We start from the raw sequence: 18,942 nt of genomic DNA on the forward strand, positions 1-18,942 counted from the left end.
TCTTTTTCTCTCATTTTAAAATTTAACTCATGCAAAAGAAAGGTTACAGAAGAGTTTCTCATAAATCAGTCCCAAACTAATATACTGGTTTACATCCATGCTTCACTGCTTACTAGCTAGATGAACTTAGGAAAGATACTGTACTAGTTTGCTAGAGTGACCATAACCAGTACCAACAGAAATTTATTTCCTCACAATTATAGATGCTAGAAGTCTAAGATCAAGGTGTGGCAGGTTAGTTGTTTCTAAGACCTTTCTCCTCGGTGTGCAGATGACTGTCTTTTTCCAGTGTCTTCATGTGACTTTCCCTCTGTGTGTGTCTGTGTCCTAATCTCCCCTTCTTATAAGGACACCAGTCATATTGGGTTAAGGCCCACCATAATGACCTCATTTACACTTAATTACCTCTTTAGAGATCCTATCTCCAAATACAATGACATACTGAGATACTGGGGAATAGAACTTCAACTTGTAAATTTAGAGGAGGGATGCAGTTCAGCCCACAAGTTATTTTATGCCTCAGTTTTCTCATCTGTACAAAAGTGGGCCCTAAGAATATTAATCTCCTAGACTTGGTATGAAATATACAAATACATAAAACCACACTTGGCAAATTTTAAACACTAGGCGCATGTTAGATATTGCAAATATCATTAATGTGAACATCATTAATGTGAATGATATTGCTAATATCGTTAATGTGAATCAAGATTTACATTCAGTTAAGGACATTTTCTGCTCATTGTGACAAGTAAATATTATTCTGACTTGCTTTGTAATTTACTGGTAACTTTTATTTATTTTTTATATTTTTACAAGATTTCTGATGATGACATCCATGTCTTATTTTTTTCCATTGGCCAGAGCATACAGTGATTCACCTTCGTCCTTTGATAGGCCTAGGGAAAGGAAGAATGAATATTCATTAGTCACATACCTATTTTATTCAGACATGCTACCAGTTGCTGGTTTACTTGTATCATTTTATTTAATTCTCACAACAATCAGCAAAGGTGAGAATTGTTATTTCTATTTAATAATAAATAAAATTTAGAAAAAATATGGCAAATATTTGAATTTATTTAGCCAAAATGTTATTCCAAATAAACAAGGTATGATTTCATTGGATTGTTTGTCTTCCTGGTGTGGAATCATGTGAGTTCTTTAAATGTTTTAGAGATTAAACCCTTGTCCAAGGTATCATTGGCAAATATATTTTCCCATACAGTTGGTTCCCTTTTCATTTTACTGATTTTCTTTAGCCATGCAGAAGCTTTTTAATTTGATGTATTCCCATTTGTTTTCTCTTTCCTTTATGTCCCTTGCTCTAGGGGATATATCAGTGAAAATATTGCTGTGTGGAATGTCTGAAATTTTCTGCCTGTGTTCTCGGGATGGAACTGGAGAGGATTAAGTAAAAGAAATAAGTCAGGTGGTGAAATACAAATACGGTATGACTCCACCTATAAATGGAACCTAGTCAAAAAAGTAAACAAGTGAGCAAAATAGGATCTGAGAAATGGAAATAAAGAATAAGCTGACAGTACCAGAAGGAAAGGAGGGGTTGGGGGCTATGGGGGAAAAAAAGGGAAGGGTCAAATCAGGGAACATGTATGAAGGATCCATGAACAAAGACAATGCAAGGGAAGATTGAATGTGGGAGGTTGGGGGGTGGGCAGGGCAGAGGAGATTAATGGGGGAAAAATGGGGACAACTGTAATTGAACAACAACAAAAAAACAATGTGTGATTTCAAACTCAACTTTGTCTAATTTTAAAGCTAGGGTTATATCTATTACCACATGGTATATTAGATACCACGTTGGTCCATAGTGGTATCTAATATATATCTACTTAATCCACATGTGAATGTAAAAACTGAATCAATTAACATTGGAGTCACAAAACAAGACAAAAATTACATGATCATATCAATAGATACGGAAAAAGCATTTGATAAGGTACAGCACCCATTTATGATAAAAACACTCAGCAAAGTGGGAATAGAGGGAGCATTCCTCAATATAGTAAAGGCCATATATGAGAGACGTACAGCCAACATCATACTCAATGGACAAAACTTACAGCTTTCCCACTAAGAACAAGACAAGAATGCCAGCTTTCACCACTTCTATTCAACATAGTACTGGAAGTCATAGCCACAGCAATCAGACAAGAAAAAAATAACAGCCATCGAAATTGGAAAGGAGGAAGCAAAACTGTCATTGTTTGCAGATGACATGATAGTGTACATAGAAAATCCTATAGACTCCACCAAAAAACTACTCAACCTAATAAATGAATTTGTCATAACAGTAGGGTACACAGTCAATACTCAGAAACTGAAGGCATTTTTGTACACCGACAATGAAATATCAGAAACAGAAATCAGGAAAAAATTCCGTTTGTTATAACAACAAGAAAAATAAAGTGCCTAGGAATAAACCTAACCAAGGAGGTAAAACACCTGTACTCAGAAAACTACACAACACTGAAGAAAGAAATTAAGGAAGACACAAACAAATGTAAACATGTACATTTCAATGTTTTCAATGTTTTGTACATGTACAATTCTTCTAATCCACATGCTCATGGATTAGAAGAATTAACATCATCAAAATGGCCATACTACCCAAAGCAATTTATAGATTCAATGCAATCCCTATTAGAGTACCCATGACATATTTCACAGATATAGAACAAACATTGCAGAAATTTATATGGAACCATAAGTGACCCCAAATAGCACCAGCAATTTTGAGAAAGAAGAACAAAGTAGGAGGGATCACAATACCTGATATCAAACTGTATTACAAGGCCACTGTAATCAAAACAGCCTGGTAATGGCATAAAAACAGGCACATAGACCAATGGAACAGAACAGAAAGCCCAGAAATAAACCCAAGTCTCCATGGTCAATTAATATTTGACAAAGGAGGAAGGAGCATAAAATGGAGTAAAAATAGCCTCTTCAACAAATAGTGTTGGGAGATCTGGACAGCTACATGCAAAAAAATGAAACTCAATCACAAACTTACACCATACACAAAAATAAATTCAAGGTGGATAAAAGACTTAAATGTAAGTGGTAACACCATAAAAGTCCTAGAGGAAAATATCAGCAGGAAGATCTCGGATATTCCACACAGCAACATCTTCACTGATATGTCCCCTAAAGCAAGGGACATAAAGGAAAGAATAAAGAAATAGGACCTCATCAGATTAAAAAGCTTCTGCATGGCTAAAGAAAACTGCATTAACATAAAAAGAGAACCAACTATATGGGAAAACATATTTGCCAATGATAACTTGGACAATGGTTTAATCTCCAAAATATTTAAAGAACTCACATGACTGCACTCCAGGAAGACAAAAAACCCGATTAAAAAATGGGCAAAAGACTTGAACAGACACTTCTTCAAGGAGGACATACAGAGGGCCCAGAGACATATGAAAAGATGCTCAGCCTCACTAGCCATCAGAGAGATGGAAATTAAAACCACAATTAGATACCACCTCATCATAAACAAATCAATAAACAAATGTTGCAGAGGATGCAGAGAAAAGGGAACCCTAGTGCACTGCTGGTGGGAATGCATATTGGTGCAGTCACTGTGGAAAACAGTATGGAATTTCCTCAGAAAACTAAAAATGGAACTGCCTTTTGGCCCAGTAATACCACTGCTGAGTCCTGAAACACCAATCCAAAAGAACCTATGCACCCCAATATTTATAGCAGCACAATTTACAATAGCCAAGTGCTGGAAGCAACCTAATTGCCCATCAGTAAATGAGTGGATCAAAAAACTATGGTACATTTACACAATGGAATTCTATGCAGCAGAGAGAAAGAAGGAGCTTATACCTTTTGCAAAGGCATGGATGGACTGCAGAGCATTATGCTAAGTGAAATAAGCCAGGTGGCGAGGGACAAATACCATATGATCTCACCTTTAACTGGAACATAATCAAGAAAAGAAAAAAGCAAACAAAATATAACCAGAGACATTGAAGTTAAGAACAATCTAACAGTAGCCAGAGGGGAGGGGGAAGGGGACAGTGGGGAGAAGGGTATTCAGGAACTACTATAAAGGACTCGTGGACAAAATCAAGGGGGAGGGTGGAAACAAGGGAGCAAGGTGGGTTTGTCTGGGGTTGGGGGGGAAGAAAATGCAGACAACTGTAACTGAACAACAATAAAGTCATTTTAAAAAAGAAATAAATGTTCAATAAATGTCTGCTGAATGAATATAGTAGAAAAGATGTGTATATATGAATAATAAAATAAAATAATAAAGTGATATTCAGCATTAAAAAATCCCCCCAAACATTGGAGTCAATGTGAAAATGGAATAATATTTTTTGTAGATTATCCTTGAGGAAATTTTAGATGAATCTGTAAACAATTAGGAGCTATGGTCAAAAGATGTCTTCAAGAAGAAATACAAAAAATAAAAAGGTAAAATGCAGAGGTCTAAGTCTCCAGAGAAATTACAGGCAGAGTTTTGTTTTATTATTGATTTTTTAATTGTATATTTTATTAAATATTATTTAATTGCATTATTTACATTTTATTTAATTTTCACAATACTCCAGTGAAGTAGGTAATATGATTGACCTTTATTGGTGATGGTGTTTTTAAGTTCGGTAATTGATAAAGGCCTGTAATATATAAATTTTTGTTCATTCAAATTTAGTTATCACTCTCTGTTTTTATTTAGATAAGCAGAATTGAATTAATCATAGTTATTGTTTAAAGACACACTGTGGTTACAGGTTCATGTGCCTTTTTTTAGTATATTTTATTGATTATGTTATTACAGTTGTCCCAATTTTTCCCCCTTTGCTCCCCTCCATCCAGTACCTCCTTCCCCTCCAACAATCCCCCATCCTTAGCTCATGTCCATGAGTCATGCATGTAAGTTCTTTGTCCGCTCCATTTCCCATACTATTCTTATCACCCCCCCATCTATTTTGTACCTACCAATTACACTTTTTAATCCCCACACCTTTTCCCCCATTCTCTCCCTTCCCCCTCCCAGCTGATAACCCTCCAAATGATCTCTATACCTATGGTTCTGTTCCTGTTCTGGTTGTTTGTTTAGTTTTTTTGTGGTTTTTTGTTTGTTTTTTAGATTCACTTGTTGATATAAATTTGTTGCCTTTTTTAATGCTCATAATATTGATATTCTTTTTCTTAAATATGTTCCTTAAACATTTCATGTAATAATGGCTTGGTGATCATAAACTCCTTTAGTTTTACCTTGTCTGAGAAGCACTTTATCTGTCATCCCATTCTAAATGAGAGCTTTGTCGGTTAGGTAGGACTGGCAAGAAGAATTCAGAGTGATGAAAAGCAAGGACCTACAACCTAGGCTCATGTGCTTTTATCTTCTATTTTGAGCATTACGAGCAAAATAGCGCAGGAGGAGGGGAGAGTCCTTGAGGCTGTGCTGAGAAAAGGGGCCTCTGTAGCAATCTTACTAAGACCACCAGGTGTCCTGAACATGTGATGCTTGTGAGCAAGAATTATACAGGAGTGGGGGTAGTCCTTTAATTTCATGCTGGAAAAAGGAGTTTTTGTAAACAATCACTAAGACAAAGAGCCTTTAATAACTGAGAAAGAAAGCCTTTGTAGCTGTACATTATTCCCAAGGTGGGGAGAAGGGAGAAACTAGAAACCAGTTGAGATATAATTGCCGAGCCCTTATAGTCAGTGTATTTAGATGAGCTGAGTGGCTATTAGAATAGCCACTTGTAGCCTCAACTCAAGTGTATAGAACAAACTCACTAACTTACTAACAAACTTCCTAACAACTTTCCTCTCTGTATGCTACATTTAGACTCACTGGGTGTCTATCTGCAGCTTTGTGCTCATATGTGTTTCATAAGTAAACTTGATATCTCATTCCCACCATATGTGTTTGTCTCTTGTTTGAATTATTCTCTTGCGGGCAAGACAAGAACCGAGGAAGGATAAGGGGGCTCCTGACTTGGGTTTCTCTCTCCCCATCCATAACATTATCAGTAACACTCATAAATCATTACTCAATTCCAGAATTAAATATTCAATCAATCTTTATGTAGTTTACTGCAATTTGCATTTTTCAGTTAACATTATGTTACTAAGATTTAGAAATGATGTATGTGACTCTTGCTCATATTTATAGTCCTGTAATATTACATTGCATGAATATATTAATTTGTTCCTTTCTCTTTGGAGGGGCATTTGGTTTGTATCCAGTGTTCTGCTGTTAGAACAGTGTAACAATGTACTTATGGGTGTCATCTGCTTATACACCGGACTTCTTTATTTTGACCAATTGACTATGTGTTAAATGGTTCCTCTGTGGTCTTTCTTGGCTTTCCTCAAAAAAATAAAGCAGTTGAACACCACTTAACATTTTAAAAAATGAATTTATTTTCTAGTTACAATTGATGTACAATATTATTTTACTTTCAGGTATAAGCATAGTGATTAGACATTTATATACCTTGGAAAGTGACCACATCAATATGTCTTGTCACCATCTGACATCATAACTATTTATTACAATATTATTGACTATATTTCTTACACTGTACTTTACATCCTTATCACTATTTTATAACTGTCAGTTTGTATTAATCCTTTCAACTTTTTGATCTCTCCTCCATCCCCAACCCCCTCCTATCTTGTGACCATCAATTTGTTCTTTGTATCTATGAGTTCGTTTCTGTTTTATTTGTTCATTTGTTTTGTTTTATTTTTTAAATTCTACATACACGTGAGATAATATGTTATTTTTCTTTCTATATTTGCCTGATTTTACTTAGCATAATACCCTGTAGGTCCATTCAAGTTGTCTCAAATGGCAAGATTTCATTCACTTTATGGCTAATATTCCAATGTACCATAGCTTCTTTATCCATTAGTCTATCCATGTTCACATGTTGCTTCCACATCTTGGCTACTGTAAATTATGCTGCAGTGAACTTAGGGGTGTGTTAATCCTTTTGATTAGTGTTCTGAACTTCTTTAAATAAATACCCAGAAATTGAATTACTGGTTCATTTTGTCGTTCTATTTTTAGTTTTTTGAGGAAGAACCTCCATGCTGTTTTCCAGAACGGCTGCAATTTATAATCCCATCAAGAGTGCACTGAAGATTCCCTTTTCTTCACATCCTAGTCAGCACGTGCCGTTTTTGATTTGTTGATGATAGTTTTCCTTATAGGTGTGAGGTGATATGTCAGAGTGGCTTTACTTTGCATTTTTCTGATGATTATTAATGTAGATGAACATCTTTTAATATATCTCTTGCCTATTTGTGTGTCCTCTTTCCAGAAATATCTATTCAGGTCCCTACCCAATTTTTAATCAAACTGATTTTTTTTGAGTTAAGTTGATGGATTCCTTATATATTTTGTTATTAACCCCTTATGTGATGTATACTTGGTGAATATCTTCTCCCATTCAGTAGGTTGCCTTTTCATTTTGTTGATGGTTTCCTTTGCTGTGCAAAAACATTTTAGTTTGATGTAGTCTCATTTGTTTATTTTTTCTTTTGTTTCTCTTGCCCTAGGAGATATATGCAAAAAAAAAAAAGTTGCTAAGGATGATGTCAAAGGATATTCTGCCTATGTTTTCTATTAGGACTTTTATGGTTTCAGGTCTTATATTTAAGTAATTCATTTTGAGTTTAGTTTTGTATAGGGTGTAATAAAGTTGTCTAATTTTATTTTTTGCATGTATCTGTACAGTTTTTCTGTCACCATTTATTGAAGAGACTGTCTTTACTCACTGTGTATTCTTGCCTCTTTTGTCATAGGTTAATTTTCCATAGAGGAGTGGGTTTATTTCTGGGTTTTCTTTTCTGCTCCATTGATATTTGTGTCTGTTTTTATGCCAGTACCAACTGTTTTGGTTAATACAGTATAGTTGAAATATACTCTGATATCAGGTAATACGATACCTCCAACTTTGTTCTTCTTTATTCCCAAAGGCATTTTGCACAAAACTAAAACAAACAATTCTAAAATTTATATGGAATCCAAATGAACATATTTTGGGGGAGTGTGCAGGAGGGTTTTTTTTTTTTTCTCATGCTGTGATATGCTTGAGCTTTACCTATGTTTTACCTGGGTTGTTTCTGTTTTGTTTATTGATTGTAGAAATTTTTCATATATTCTTCATACTAATCTTTTGACAGTTATATATCTGACAAAATATATCTCCTTTTCCACTTGATTTTACCTTTATTTCAGGTGTCTTATAGTTAATACAGAAATTTAATTTTAAAAGTTTAATTTATCTATCCATTTTATGGTTACCTTTTTTCCTAACCTGTTTAATAAATTTCTCTGTATCTCAAGGTTAGAAAGATTATTAACCCTGTATTTTTTAAGGTTTTAAAATTGTTCTTTACTCATTTAAGTTCATAATTCATTAATAGTTGTGCATTTTTTTAATCTAAGGTGTCAGGTTCAGATAACATTGTATTGCTTCTGTCAATAAACACTTTACATATATACATCCAACAAATCACTATTCTGTTCCATTAACCAAAGTGACTAGTCTTCCACTAATGGCACATTATTTAACATACAATTAGAGAAAAAGACCTGGATATTTTATTAGAATTCTCAGTTCTTTTTCTACTACCTTAGAAACATATTATTTGGATAATTTTTAAGTATCTGTGTGTAATTAGGTTAACATAATTCTAAAGATTTAAGATTCTATTTACTACTAAATCTTTTTATTACTGTTTTAAAATCTGTAAGAGAGCTTATCAATATCTGTGTTTCCTAAATACTCTTTAGTATTTCTAATATGATTTGTTAATTTGAATGTGCTATTCTATTTAATGCTTTACATTGGAATGAACAGTATAGTAATATATTTATACTAGATGTTATTACATATATATATTTACAATAAATATGAAAATTAAATGACATTTTTGAATTTTCAAAGTCATGTTAGTGGTAGTCTTCAACTGAGAATTCTGGCAGGTTTGCTACTAATTCTTCATTTATTTTTTCAATAATACCATGTATGTTCTAACCAAATGATTACCATTATTTTTGTGAAGATAAAAATAGTTGTGAATTCATTCAAATTGCCAATATACTTTGAAAATATAAAATATTATATTTTTACTTTCATGCTCATCTTAGTTAGAAATAAAGAATGATGATGCACTGGTTATTAGCAAATAAATACAAATTGCACATTCTAAATGAATCCACAGAATGTTCTTTGTTTATTTAGGCTTCTCAGTTTTTAATCCATAGGTGGAATGGAGAAGATGGCAGTGGTGATGATGATGATGACTGGAGCAAGACAAAGGCTTAATAGGAACAAATATTGTCATTTAGGATAGAAAAATAAGTAGCTTTTTAGAGATAACAAAGAAATAAATTGTCAGAATTAGGAACTAGGTTAGACGTGAGTGGATATAAACAGCAGAGATTATGGAATTGGTATGCAGAAGAGAGGTCTTAGCACAAGATTTGAAAATTACCTTCTTATAAATGTTAGAGAAGTCACTAAGGATATTACTTAAAATTAAATTGGAGTAAGTAGCTCAAGAAAATGTATAATGAGTTTAAAAAAGAGAGTCATGTGTGTGGATGAGGAGCTTATTGAACTAGACAAGAGGGATTAATGCACAACCTACACTACCTCACTAATCTAAATATTGCCAGATTTTAGGCTCAAATCCAACATATCTCCCCTCTCTTTTTTACATCAAGCAAAATGTCAATTAGTTTACAATTTTATTTTATTTTTAAATTATATTTTATTAATTATGATATTATAGTAGTCCTGATTTTCCCCTCTTTGTCAGCCCCCCACCCAGCACACCCCCACTCCTACAGGCAGTGCCCCCACCATTGTTCATGTCCATGAGACACATATACAAATTGTTTGGCATCTCCATTCCCTCTACTGTACTTTACATCCCCATGGCTGTTCTGTAACTACCAATTTGTACTTCTTAATCCCCTCACCTCTTCACTCATTCCTCCCCACCCCCTTCCCATCTGGCAACCATCACAATGCTCACTGTACCCATGATTCTGTCTCTGTTCTTCTTGTTGGGTAATTTGTATTTTAGATTCAATTGTTGATGGATTTGTATTTTATGCCATTCTATTGTTCATAGTTTTGATCTTCTTTTTCTTAAATTATTCCCTTTAACACTTCACATAATATGGTTTGGTGACGATGAACTCTTTTAGTTTTTTCTTGTCTAGGAAGCTCTTTATCTGCCTTTCAACTCTAAATGATAGCTTTACTGTGTAGAGCAATCTTGGCTGTAGGTATCTGCTTTTCAGGACTTTCACTATTTCTTGCCAAACCCTTCTAGTCTGCAAATTTCTTTGAGAAATCAGCTGACAATCTTATGGAAATGCCCCTGTAGATAACTAAGCTCTTTTCTCTTGCTACTTTTAGGCTTCTCTCTTTATCTTTAACATTTGGCATTTTAACTATGTGTCTTGGAGTGGGTCTCTTTGCATTCATCTTGTTTGGGACTCTCTGTGCTTCCTGGACTTGGATGTCCATTTCCTTTACCAAATTACAAAATATTTCTTTCCTTATTTTTTTCAAATAGAGCTCCAAGTTCCTGCTCTTTCTCTTCTTATTCTGTCACCCCTACGATGTGAATATTGGAATGCTTGAAGTCACAGAGGTTGCTTAAACTATCTTCATTTTTTTAATTCTTTTTTCTTCTTGTTCTGATTGGTTTTTTTTATTTGCTTCTTTGTGTTCCAAATCATTGAATCGACTCTTGGCTTCATCCACTAGTCTGTTGTTTCCCTGTAAATTGTTCTTTATTTCAATTAGTGAATCCTTCATTTCTGACTGAATCTTTTTTATGCTATTGAGGTCCTTACTGAATTGCTTGAGCATTCTTATAATCAGTGATTTGAACTCTGCATCTGATAGATTGCTTATCTCCATTTTGTTTAGTTATTTTTCTGGAGTTCTAATCTCTTCTTTCATTTGGACCATGCTTCTTTTTCTCCTTGTTTTGGCAGCTCCCTGTGTTTGTTTCTATGTATTAGGTAGAGCTGCTATGACTCCTTGTCTTGGCAATGTGGCCTAATGCAGTAGGTGTCCTGTAGGGTCCAGTGGCATAGCCCCCCCTATCACCCAAGCTGGGTGTTTGAGATGCAGCTTTCATGTGGGATGAGTACACTCTCTTCTTATAGTTGAGACTTGGTTTTTGTTGGCAGATCAATGGGAGTGATTTACCTGGGTCAGTCAGCTACAAGGATTGGTTGTGATCATTGATCCCCAAACTCTACAATCCATGGAGGATCATCTATGCAGGGACAGGGTGGTGGTGCTCCGGCATGGTCCGTAGCTGTCCACTGGGTGCGCTGGCCCTGAGGTTTCATGAGTGGTGTAGGCAAGGGTCAGCCTCCACCATGTTTTGCCCAGAGACACCCTGCATGAGCTATACAGCAATCTGAGATGGCTGTTACTTGTACCTGGCTGCTAGTGCCAGTTCTGGGTATCACTGGGGTCAGCTGTTGCTTGTTTGATAGGATTTAGGAAGTTATGAGGCGTGAACCAAGACCAGAAATTCATGTGGAAAACCATCTTTGGCTGGTCCCATAAATTGGGTTGGATGGAGTCTCTGAAGATCTCCAAGGCAAGCCAAACAGTGTTAGTCAGTTTGATGGAGTCTTAGATATGGTGCCAACTTTCCTGTGGAGAGGGTTACAAAAGGGACAATGGCCTCTGCTTGCCTAGATGCCAGAAACTTCAATTTTTCCCTATATACCGCTGGTGTCTTTCAAGCTGCTACCCTGGTCCTGGAGCCGAGAGGGAGTGAATCTGAGTAGGTGAGATCATGTGTGGGTTCTTCAAGAGCAACTGCTTGGGGCACCAGAAGTTTCTTCCACTGACTCAATCCTTGCTGGTTTTTGTAGCCTGAAGTAGTGGGGACTTATCTTCCTGGTACTGGAACCCTCTGCTGGTGGGTCTGGTGTGCCTCTGGGACTCCTCACTCCCAAGATATTCCTTCTGAATTTTTATCAACTACACGTGGGTGAGGGACCAGCCTGTTCCACTACCTAGCCCCTCCTACCATTCTGTATGGATGTGGTTTCTTTAATTCCATAGTTATCAGACTTCCATTCAACTTGATTTCTGATGGTTATGAGTGATGGTTGTTCTACATTTTAGTTGTAATTTTGAGGTGGTTGTGCAAAGAGGCAAGCCATGTCTGCCTATGCCGCCATCTTGACCAGAATTCTAGTTTACTATTTTAAAACATTGTTTTTAATTCTGATTTATTAAGAGATTATGGGAACTTTATAATTTATGTCATTATAATCTATAATGGGTGGAGTTCTTATATGGTGATATATGTAAATTTTTACTTTACAAATGACTGGTTTTTGGTCTTTAATAGAACTACATTGATGCTTTTAACATATTTTCTTTATTCTTGTGAGAGAAGTTGGAAAGCCAGTAGCTGAAGCAAAGTGATTAATTAATTAATACACATGTAAATTAGGTAAAATTCCCAAGAAAGTAAATATATTAGGTCTTCATTCATTCATTTATTCATTTTTAATTTCCCATTGCTTCCAAATATTCACACAACAGATTTTTTGTTGTGTCTTTACTTTGTGGTTAGTATTGGGATGTAACAATGAACAAAACATACAAAAAACCTCTGCCCTCATAGAGCTGAATTTTTTATACAATGTAGATAATAAACAACATAAACAAATAAACTAATAATATCTTACACAGCAATAAATACTGTAAAAAGAGAGATGATGTAAGAAGGCCTTACTGAGATGAAGACATTAGTATATAACCATGAAATCAATGGGGAGAGAACCATGAGAATATATGGGGTAGCATCATTTGGGGTAGAGAAGTTTGAAAAGACAAGCACCAAGAATGTGAAAGGGATGTGCCTGATGTATTCAAAGAGATTGGCATCTTACTCTAGCAGTATTTCAAATATCCAAGGAATATATGTTGAATCAATAAAAGATAGGGTCAAATTTGTCCATGAATTCTTGGGAGCTTTGGAAACATTAGCCTGTTGGAAGTAAGGATTAAATTGAAATGAGTTTGGGAAAGGACTTGTATACATATGAGGGGGAACCTCCCCCAAACAAGAATTATCTTCTGTATGCCTTGTAGTACAGGCTTCCCCCACTAGGTGAGTGTTCTAGGAGCCCATCTATATCAGCATACCAGCTGGCATTGTTGTAAGAGGTTGCGCTCAGCTTCAGTGATTTTTTTTTTGTGTGTGTGACTCTTTCAACACATTTGCCCATTTCATAATGGGTGATTTACAAATGGACCTGCTCACACCGTGCTGTGTGTTCAGCAGTTTTGGACCAAAAACAGCATACTCCCATGCCCCCCTCCTTATTATTCCAAGCTCACCCTGAGTGGTTTTTTTTTTGTTGTTTGTTTGTTTGTTTCCCTGGATGTAAAATGTCTTCAAAGGGAAACATTTTGCCCATGTTGAAAAGGTGAAACAAAAAATGGCAGAAGCATGAAAATGCATCAAAATGGACTAGTTCAAAAAATGTTTTGAGCAGTGGAAAAATTCTCTTTAGGTGTATTGGGTCAAATAGAGAGTATTTTGAAGGTGACTGGAGTTTAAACATGTAAGAATAAATACAAAAATTTTTATAAATAAAGTCATTTTTGGGAGGTCCCCCCTCATACACACACACATGATTTTCCTATGATTTTCCTATGGCTGAAAACAACAGAAATTTATTTTTCCACCATTCTAGAAACCAGAAGTGTCACTGGGATGAAATCAAGGTGTGTGTAGGGACTCACTCCATCCAGAAGATCTAGAGGGGGAATTTATTCCTTATATTTTTCAGTTTCTGGTGACTTCCAGGTTTCCTTGGTTTGTGATCTCATCACTTCAAAGCTTAAGGCCAGGTAATAGTTTATTTTATGTCAAATGGACTGGGCCATGGGGTGCCCCTGGTAAGCATTATTTATTAACATGTCTCAGGTTTTTTAAGGATGAGATTAACAATTGAATCAGTGGACTCAGCATATTCACCTCTCCCATGTGAGTACGCATCATCCTAGCCATTGAGGATCTGACTAGAATAATAGGTGGAGGAAGAAAAGATTTGTCTTCTTTCTGTCTGCTTTTGAGCTGAGACACCAGTTTTCTTCTGTCCTTCAGTTGGGTTTTACACCTTTGGTTTCCCTGGCTCTCAGGCTCTCAGACTTGGACTGGAACTATAACACCAGCTTGCACATAGCAGATTATGGAACTTCTCAAACTCTATAATTACCTATAATTACTTACTTAATTAATCAATACTATTGGTTCTGTTTCTCTGGGAAACCTTAATAAAGCTATTATCTTCAAATCGTTCTCTGTCAATCTCCACAACATCTAGTCCAATTTGTGTGGTCAAATCTCTGTCTCCCTGTTACAAGGATACATGCCAAAGCATTTAGGACCCTCCCAGCTCATCCAAGAAAGCTTCCATTTTGATACCCTTCACCTAATCATACCTACAAAGACCCCTTTTCCTTAACAGGTTCTCAGGAAAAAGGACCTGCTATCCGTGGGGCAGCAGGGCCCAGCTTACCAAAGTACTGCATTATCTATGTGTCTGCTATCATCTGTCCACCATCCACCCTCTGTCTATGTTATGTCACATTACACATACACTCTCAAAGGTCCTGGGAAAAATGAGGGCTTCTGCATATCTTCATATGTGCTGGGAAGATTGATGAATCATTTGATGAAGTTGAACCATTCTGCTCAATTGTTCATCCATTGAAATAAGTTTCTTAGTGACATTATAGTCTTTTTGTTGTTTCTTTTCCTTATGAAAAAAAATGTGCCAAGTAGAAAAAAAAAGAGAAATTATTCAAAAGTCCTTAGGATCAAAGTTCTATAATTATACATCATAAAGAAAGATAGTTTGAGTATATGTTTTCATGGTAGAAGTTGATCTTGAGCTAATACGTGCAAAGTAATTTGCAATTAAACATATACAACCACACATACACAAAACTAATTATCAAAAACCCTCAAGTAGTTGCATTAAAAACTAGATTGTGAGTTAATATAAGTAATAAAAGTGAGTGCACTTGCTAAATAAATTTTAAATTGTATAATTTTTTAGTCAAAATGTGCTTATAAAACAAATAATTAAAAAACCCTAGGTATTACAATATATTATAATATGAATCTTGTAGAGTTATTTGGTATACATGCATTTATAACATTAAACAAAACAAAAGTTTTTAAAAAGTACTTATTAGTTATTTAATTCCATTAATATTATATATTTTTTTAATGAAAAAGTCCTGTTTGGGGATTTTTTTAGATCTTGTGAGGTTGAATTAAAATCAGAACACCTATTTTGTTAATTCAATATTTCACCTCACAAATAAGAAAAACTATAAAATCACATACAACAATGCAACATCTATGAAAAATCTTCTTAAAGATATACTATAATTATTGAAGGGATGTGAACAAAAGAGAAGAATGTAAGAGAAAATTGAGGTACTCCAAACATGTATTGTTCTCACTAATCAAATTTCAAAACACAGACTTTACAGGAATGCTCCAAAAAACCCTGTTTAATTTTGAGTTTATGGAGGCTAAACATTTTAACAGAACCTGGGTCATATGATTTTTATAATCTGCCATCTATATTAATGGAAGACAAAATATTTTTGAGAATTGTTCAAGCTATGAATCCTAGGCATAACATTTTTCTTAAAGTACACTACTCTAATAATATTTTTTTCTGAACTAAAATGTTTGGCTTTGCACCGAACGGTGAATAACACTCTTACATGTGTCCTCCGAAGATGAGAGTGTCTGCAGTGCTTCAGTAAGCAGTTTGGTCATCATGGAAGAAGTGAGCCACTGACAGCGCTGTAAAATAATTGTTCTACACCATGTTGTCAAACTTCTAAATTTGGCTGATATAATTTTTAAACAAAATAGTGTTGCTAATTAATTTCAAGCATTTTTAAAAATTTAATCTTGAATCATAGATGTTCACTAAACAAGAGAACTTTTAAGCGTCAATCTCAGCTTTCGCCCGTTACTGACTTGAATGCTCAGCCTTTCAGCATTCAACCAAAAGATACATTCGAGACACCTACCTCTAGTCATATCATGTGTGTGATTGCTAGTGTGTGTACATGTGCCTTTGTGTTGGAGTAATGCTAAAAATCCCCATCAAATCATCAAAATATCTTCTGATAATTTTATTCTATCAGCATACAAACATGCTTTATTTTCATTAAGAATGAGGAGGTGGACTGGGATAAAGATCTTGTTTTTATATTCAGATAGTGAAACATTTTCAGTTTATCTCAAAAAACTTAACAATCTCCCACTTGTCTATAATTGATTTATTAATCTTCTTACCTCAGTTCTCTTCTTTGCTCACTTCATTAAGGTTTTGTTCCTACCCAAATGACACTTGTCAAATCACCAGTGACTTCTGCTCTACCAAACACAAAGGTCAATTCTCAGTCCTTCATTCCTTGAATCGTCACTTCCATATGGCACAGTGAAGGATTCCCATCTTCTTGCATCATTGCATTCAAACTTTCTTGCAGTCCTGCACTTCCCTAGCTTTTCTTCAACCCCTTGGACGTTTTTACAATTTTTTATTAGCTCCTTTTATTCTGTGGCCATAGGTTTAAAAATTTGTGCACCAGAGCTCTGTTCTCAAAAGCTTCCCCTAATTACTACACTTTTCCTACTTGATCTCATCTAGTCCCACGAAGTTCAATACTAGGTGACCTAGACATTGTTGACCTGTAGAATAATATCTCCTACTATAATCTTTCCCTCTCCCAACACCAACAAACTCAAAGACCTGTCTACTTAATATCACTGGCTGTCTAGCAATCTACTCATAAGCAGCATTTTCTAAATAAAATTTTAATTCATCCCCCCAACTGGTCTCTAGATCTCCCATTTCAGTGAGAGGGGGAACCCCCTAAAATGGAATTATTTTCTGAAGGGCAGGTCCCTTGTAGCACAGGCTCCCCAACTAGGTGAGTGTTCTAGAAACTCATCTGTATCAGCATACCAGCTGGAGTTGTGAGAGGCTACGTTCAGATTCAGTGAATATTTTTTGAAGACTCTTTCAAGGTGTTTGCCCATTTCATGATGGGCAATTTATGAGCACAACTGCCCACGCTGTGCTGAGTGTTCGGCAGTTCCAGACCAAAAATGACATGACCCCCATGCCGCACCTTCCCTATTCATCTGATCTCACCCCTAGTGACTTTTTTTTTGGTCTCCCTGGATGAAAAACTTCCTCAAAGGGAACTATTTTGCTGATGTTGAAGAAGTGAAATAAAAAACATCAAAAGTACTAAAAGGCATCAAAATGGATGAGTTCAGAAACGGTTTTGAGTAGTGGAAAAATGTCTTGATAGGTGTATTGGATCAAATAGAAAGCACTTTGAAGGTGACTGAAGTTTAAACATGTAAGAATAAATACATAATTTTTTATAAATAAATTCTGGAGTTCCCTGTCCCCCCCCATACATGACATCACCATCAACACAGGTGCTCGGTTTGGGAGTGTTTTTGAATCTTTCCTTCTACCACATGCATAGACAATGGACCAACAATCTCTGTCAACCCTACCTTTAGAGAACATTCTGAATATATCCACTTTCCTCCATCTCTACTGTTTAATTAAAGCTACTGACATCTTTCACTTTGACCTCTAAAATAATCTATTATTATTATTATTACTATTATTTGCTTTCACTCCATTTTTTTACATAGTGGCCAAAGTGATCATTTTAGAAAGTAAATCAAAATTCATTCCCACTAGAAGTGGCTGCTTGATCAAGAATTTTTTGTGAGAGTCTTATTTTGGAAGTAAAACAATATGTGGAACGGGAGTGGAGATGTGAAAAAAGGGAAAAAAAGACAGCCAATAAAGGCTGTGTTATCCAGACAGTTACTTCTGTGGTTTTTTAAAAGCTTAATCTCCCAAAGAAACTTTGAAAAATGGCTCCTTGGATTTATCCTACCAGAAGGGTGAGGGAGCCTGGTAACTCACACACAGCAGTCACGCCTGCGAGCTGCCTCAGCAGGGTGGATTTCCAGCCCAGTGGCCTACTGGTATGAGAGCTGTCCAGCCTCGCAAAGCTTCAGAGAAAGGCCCAGACAAAGAGGTGTAGACACTGGTAGTTGCAAGTCAGCCAACAAATATGTAAGTGGTCTGGCTCAGTGAACATGGGCACAACACATGAACCAAATTTTTCCTTCTTAAAACTCGACAAAGACTTATTTCATGTAGAAAAAATAAAATAATACAAAAAACCCAGCTCTTCACCAGAGTTTAATGGCTGGCTTGCTGGCTCGTTTTCAAACTAAGATCATCCACTGCAGAACTTTACCTGGAATGTTCCTTCTTATCATTTGGAACTTGAATCTGGTAACACCTTATCAGAGGTGAAGTATCTCCTACCAGAATGAACTGAAGTAGCCACCAGTTCTGCACTAGCACTTTCCTCTTTTTTATTTGCCTACTTATTTTTTCTTAGTTTGAAAAACTCAGTATATATTTATTTTGTTTAAAATTTACTCTCACTCATGGCAATATAGGTTTCATGAGAAAAAGGAACTTATCTGGTTCAGCACTATAACCCTAGCATTTTGAACAATGCCTGGCTCATAGCAGGTGCTTTAAGAAGTATGATAGTTGTTTTGATTACTGAGCTCAAGGTATGACAATTCATTTTTTATATCATTTCCCTAGACATGGTGTGCGTTTTGAATTTTGGAACACAACATCTGGGTTCGCATGACAGCTCCAGTATTTATGAACTGTGAATCTTGGACAAGCTACTTGCCCTGCCATTTGTAGTACGTACTTCACTCTGTTGTATTCACTCATATAGAAAATTTATTATCGGAATTATGAGAATA

This window comes from Desmodus rotundus, chromosome 3 (assembly GCF_022682495.2).
Source record: "Desmodus rotundus isolate HL8 chromosome 3, HLdesRot8A.1, whole genome shotgun sequence".
In the NCBI taxonomy this organism is placed as follows: domain Eukaryota; kingdom Metazoa; phylum Chordata; class Mammalia; order Chiroptera; family Phyllostomidae; genus Desmodus; species Desmodus rotundus.